This window comes from Taudactylus pleione, unplaced genomic scaffold, assembly GCF_031769625.1.
Source record: "Taudactylus pleione unplaced genomic scaffold, aTauple2 ptg000279l, whole genome shotgun sequence".
Taxonomy (NCBI): domain Eukaryota; kingdom Metazoa; phylum Chordata; class Amphibia; order Anura; family Myobatrachidae; genus Taudactylus; species Taudactylus pleione.
The window spans coordinates 4,757,501-4,762,209 of NW_028284681.1; the positions used below are offsets into that span (position 1 = coordinate 4,757,501).

Here is a 4,709-nt window from a genome sequence, read left to right on the forward strand (position 1 = left end):
CAGAGCATTGGTTTCACACAATGAACTACCCGAGTAGGTGGAAGGTTCCGCATGCGTAAAGCATTGGTGGTTCAGTGGTAGAATTCTCGCCTGCCACGCGGGAGGCCCGGGTTCGATTCCCGGCCAATGCAATGTAGAGCTTTTGCTGAAATGCCAGTGATTTTGGTGTCCTAGTTTCTCACGCTGGCTACGCATTGGTTTCATACAATGAACTCCCCGAGTAGGTGAAATGTTCTGCATCCGTAAAGCATTGGTGGTTCAGTGGCAGAATTCTCGCCAGGTAAGGGGGGGGGGGGGAGCGGTTTTGATTCTAGCTAGCCGGGCTTGGTTAATGGAGTGACGAGACCTTGATGAGGCCATCGTGGCCTTGCAGTGCAACCTATGAAACCCAGGCCAGCTAGTTCAGTGGGCAGAGCATTGGTTTCACACAATGAACTATCCGAGGAGGTGGAAGGTTCCGCATTCGTAAAGCATTGGTGGTTCAGTGGTAGAATTCTCGCCTGCCACGCGGGAGGCCCGGTTTCGATTCCCGGCCAATGCAATGTAGAGCTTTTGCTGACATGCCAGTGATTTTGGTGTCCTAGTTTCTCACGCTGGTTATTGGTGGTGCAGCTATATAGTGTTCCACATACCATGATACAGCAAAATGCAAAAGTCCCACCCAACGTGGGGCTCGAACCCACGACCCTGAGATTAAGAGTCTCATGCTCTACCGACTGAGCTAGCCGGGCTTGGTTAATGGAGCGACGAGACCTTGATGAGGCCATCGTTGCCTTGCCCTGCAACCTATGAAACCCAGGCCAGCTAGTTCAGTGGGCAGAGCATTGGTTTCACACAATGAACTACCCGAGTAGGTGGAAGGTTCCGCATGCGTAAAGCATTGGTGGTTCAGTGGTAGAATTCTCGCCTGCCACGCGGGAGGCCCGGGTTCGATTCCCGGCCAATGCAATGTAGAGCTTTTGCTGAAATGCCAGTGATTTTGGTGTCCTAGTTTCTCACGCTGGCTACGCATTGGTTTCATACAATGAACTCCCCGAGTAGGTGAAATGTTCTGCATCCGTAAAGCATTGGTGGTTCAGTGGCAGAATTCTCGCCAGGTAAGGGGGGGGGGGGAGCGGTTTTGATTCTAGCTAGCCGGGCTTGGTTAATGGAGTGACGAGACCTTGATGAGGCCATCGTGGCCTTGCAGTGCAACCTATGAAACCCAGGCCAGCTAGTTCAGTGGGCAGAGCATTGGTTTCACACAATGAACTATCCGAGGAGGTGGAAGGTTCCGCATTCGTAAAGCATTGGTGGTTCAGTGGTAGAATTCTCGCCTGCCACGCGGGAGGCCCGGTTTCGATTCCCGGCCAATGCAATGTAGAGCTTTTGCTGACATGCCAGTGATTTTGGTGTCCTAGTTTCTCATGCTGGTTATTGGTGGTGCAGCTATATAGTGTTCCACATACCATGATACAGCAAAATGCAAAAGTCCCGCCCAACGTGGGGCTCGAACCCACGACCCTGAGATTAAGAGTCTCATGCTCTACCGACTGAGCTAGCCGGGCTTGGTTAATGGAGCGACGAGACCTTGATGAGGCCATCGTTGCCTTGCCCTGCAACCTATGAAACCCAGGCCAGCTAGTTCAGTGGGCAGAGCATTGGTTTCACACAATGAACTACCCGAGTAGGTGGAAGGTTCCGCATGCGTAAAGCATTGGTGGTTCAGTGGTAGAATTCTCGCCTGCCACGCGGGAGGCCCGGGTTCGATTCCCGGCCAATGCAATGTAGAGCTTTTGCTGAAATGCCAGTGATTTTGGTGTCCTAGTTTCTCACGCTGGCTACGCATTGGTTTCATACAATGAACTCCCCGAGTAGGTGAAATGTTCTGCATCCGTAAAGCATTGGTGGTTCAGTGGCAGAATTCTCGCCAGGTAAGGGGGGGGGGGGGAGCGGTTTTGATTCTAGCTAGCCGGGCTTGGTTAATGGAGTGACGAGACCTTGATGAGGCCATCGTGGCCTTGCAGTGCAACCTATGAAACCCAGGCCAGCTAGTTCAGTGGGCAGAGCATTGGTTTCACACAATGAACTATCCGAGGAGGTGGAAGGTTCCGCATTCGTAAAGCATTGGTGGTTCAGTGGTAGAATTCTCGCCTGCCACGCGGGAGACCCGGTTTCGATTCCCGGCCAATGCAATGTAGAGCTTTTGCTGACATGCCAGTGATTTTGGTGTCCTAGTTTCTCACGCTGGTTATTGGTGGTGCAGCTATATAGTGTTCCACATACCATGATACAGCAAAATGCAAAAGTCCCGCCCAACGTGGGGCTCGAACCCACGACCCTGAGATTAAGAGTCTCATGCTCTACCGACTGAGCTAGCCGGGCTTGGTTAATGGAGCGACGAGACCTTGATGAGGCCATCGTTGCCTTGCCCTGCAACCTATGAAACCCAGGCCAGCTAGTTCAGTGGGCAGAGCATTGGTTTCACACAATGAACTACCCGAGTAGGTGGAAGGTTCCGCATGCGTAAAGCATTGGTGGTTCAGTGGTAGAATTCTCGCCTGCCACGCGGGAGGCCCGGGTTCGATTCCCGGCCAATGCAATGTAGAGCTTTTGCTGAAATGCCAGTGATTTTGGTGTCCTAGTTTCTCACGCTGGCTATTGGTGGTGCAGCTACGCATTGGTTTCATACAATGAACTCCCCGAGTAGGTGAAATGTTCTGCATCCGTAAAGCATTGGTGGTTCAGTGGCAGAATTCTCGCCTGCCACGCGGGAGGCCCGGTTTTGATTCTAGCTAGCCGGGCTTGGTTAATGGAGCGACGAGACCTTGATGAGGCCATCGTGGCCTTGCCCTGCAACCTATGAAACCCAGGCCAGCTAGTTCAGTGGGCAGAGCATTGGTTTCACACAATGAACTATCCGAGGAGGTGGAAGGTTCCGCATGCGTAAAGCATTGGTGGTTCAGTGGTAGAATTCTCGCCTGCCACGCGGGAGGCCCGGTTTCGATTCCCGGCCAATGCAATGTAGAGCTTTTGCTGAAATGCCAGTGATTTTGTTGTCCTAGTTTCTCACGCTGGCTATTGGTGGTGCAGCTACGCATTGGTTTCATACAATGAACTCCCCGAGTAGGTGAAATGTTCTGCATCCGTAAAGCATTGGTGGTTCAGTGGCAGAATTCTCGCCTGCCACGCGGGAGGCCCGGTTTTGATTCCCGGCCAATGCAATGTAGAGCTTTTGCTGACATGCCAGTGATTTTGGTGTCCTAGTTTCTCATGCTGGCTATTGGTGGTGCAGCTATATAGTGTTCCACATACCATGATACAGCAAAATGCAAAACTGCTCTACCGACTGAGCTAGCCGGGCTTGGTTAATGGAGCGACGAGACCTTGATGAGGCCATCGTTGCCTTGCCCTGCAACCTATGAAACCCAGGCCAGCTAGTTCAGTGGGCAGAGCATTGGTTTCACACAATGAACTACCCGAGTAGGTGGAAGGTTCCGCATGCGTAAAGCATTGGTGGTTCAGTGGTAGAATTCTCGCCTGCCACGCGGGAGGCCCGGGTTCGATTCCCGGCCAATGCAATGTAGAGCTTTTGCTGAAATGCCAGTGATTTTGGTGTCCTAGTTTCTCACGCTGGCTACGCATTGGTTTCATACAATGAACTCCCCGAGTAGGTGAAATGTTCTGCATCCGTAAAGCATTGGTGGTTCAGTGGCAGAATTCTCGCCAGGTAAGGGGGGGGGGGGAGCGGTTTTGATTCTAGCTAGCCGGGCTTGGTTAATGGAGTGACGAGACCTTGATGAGGCCATCGTGGCCTTGCAGTGCAACCTATGAAACCCAGGCCAGCTAGTTCAGTGGGCAGAGCATTGGTTTCACACAATGAACTATCCGAGGAGGTGGAAGGTTCCGCATTCGTAAAGCATTGGTGGTTCAGTGGTAGAATTCTCGCCTGCCACGCGGGAGGCCCGGTTTCGATTCCCGGCCAATGCAATGTAGAGCTTTTGCTGACATGCCAGTGATTTTGGTGTCCTAGTTTCTCACGCTGGTTATTGGTGGTGCAGCTATATAGTGTTCCACATACCATGATACAGCAAAATGCAAAAGTCCCACCCAACGTGGGGCTCGAACCCACGACCCTGAGATTAAGAGTCTCATGCTCTACCGACTGAGCTAGCCGGGCTTGGTTAATGGAGCGACGAGACCTTGATGAGGCCATCGTTGCCTTGCCCTGCAACCTATGAAACCCAGGCCAGCTAGTTCAGTGGGCAGAGCATTGGTTTCACACAATGAACTACCCGAGTAGGTGGAAGGTTCCGCATGCGTAAAGCATTGGTGGTTCAGTGGTAGAATTCTCGCCTGCCACGCGGGAGGCCCGGGTTCGATTCCCGGCCAATGCAATGTAGAGCTTTTGCTGAAATGCCAGTGATTTTGGTGTCCTAGTTTCTCACGCTGGCTACGCATTGGTTTCATACAATGAACTCCCCGAGTAGGTGAAATGTTCTGCATCCGTAAAGCATTGGTGGTTCAGTGGCAGAATTCTCGCCAGGTAAGGGGGGGGGGGGGAGCGGTTTTGATTCTAGCTAGCCGGGCTTGGTTAATGGAGTGACGAGACCTTGATGAGGCCATCGTGGCCTTGCAGTGCAACCTATGAAACCCAGGCCAGCTAGTTCAGTGGGCAGAGCATTGGTTTCACACAATGAACTATCCGAGGAGGTGGAAGGTTCCGCATT

At 52.4% G+C, this 4,709-nt stretch overlaps 10 non-coding genes across 10 annotated transcripts; 6 read left to right on the top strand and 4 right to left on the bottom strand.

Annotated features, from left to right (window-relative positions):
• The first annotated feature begins 60 nt into the window (after nucleotides 1–60).
• TRNAG-GCC (transfer RNA glycine (anticodon GCC)) lies at nucleotides 61–131 on the top strand. Its single transcript has one exon. It is a non-coding gene; the product is annotated as a tRNA-Gly (tRNA).
• Nucleotides 132–658: 527 nt separating this feature from the next.
• TRNAK-CUU (transfer RNA lysine (anticodon CUU)) lies at nucleotides 659–731 on the bottom strand. The gene has a single exon. It is a non-coding gene; the product is annotated as a tRNA-Lys (tRNA).
• Nucleotides 732–877: 146 nt separating this feature from the next.
• On the top strand, nucleotides 878–948 carry TRNAG-GCC (transfer RNA glycine (anticodon GCC)). Its single transcript has one exon. It is a non-coding gene; the product is annotated as a tRNA-Gly (tRNA).
• Nucleotides 949–1,474: 526 nt separating this feature from the next.
• TRNAK-CUU (transfer RNA lysine (anticodon CUU)) lies at nucleotides 1,475–1,547 on the bottom strand. The gene has a single exon. It is a non-coding gene; the product is annotated as a tRNA-Lys (tRNA).
• Nucleotides 1,548–1,693: 146 nt separating this feature from the next.
• TRNAG-GCC (transfer RNA glycine (anticodon GCC)) lies at nucleotides 1,694–1,764 on the top strand. The gene has a single exon. It is a non-coding gene; the product is annotated as a tRNA-Gly (tRNA).
• A 527-nt stretch (nucleotides 1,765–2,291) lies between these two features.
• On the bottom strand, nucleotides 2,292–2,364 carry TRNAK-CUU (transfer RNA lysine (anticodon CUU)). The gene has a single exon. It is a non-coding gene; the product is annotated as a tRNA-Lys (tRNA).
• Nucleotides 2,365–2,510: 146 nt separating this feature from the next.
• On the top strand, nucleotides 2,511–2,581 carry TRNAG-GCC (transfer RNA glycine (anticodon GCC)). The gene has a single exon. It is a non-coding gene; the product is annotated as a tRNA-Gly (tRNA).
• Nucleotides 2,582–3,489: 908 nt separating this feature from the next.
• On the top strand, nucleotides 3,490–3,560 carry TRNAG-GCC (transfer RNA glycine (anticodon GCC)). The gene has a single exon. It is a non-coding gene; the product is annotated as a tRNA-Gly (tRNA).
• A 526-nt stretch (nucleotides 3,561–4,086) lies between these two features.
• TRNAK-CUU (transfer RNA lysine (anticodon CUU)) lies at nucleotides 4,087–4,159 on the bottom strand. Its single transcript has one exon. It is a non-coding gene; the product is annotated as a tRNA-Lys (tRNA).
• A 146-nt stretch (nucleotides 4,160–4,305) lies between these two features.
• TRNAG-GCC (transfer RNA glycine (anticodon GCC)) lies at nucleotides 4,306–4,376 on the top strand. Its single transcript has one exon. It is a non-coding gene; the product is annotated as a tRNA-Gly (tRNA).
• The last annotated feature ends 333 nt before the right edge of the window (nucleotides 4,377–4,709 follow it).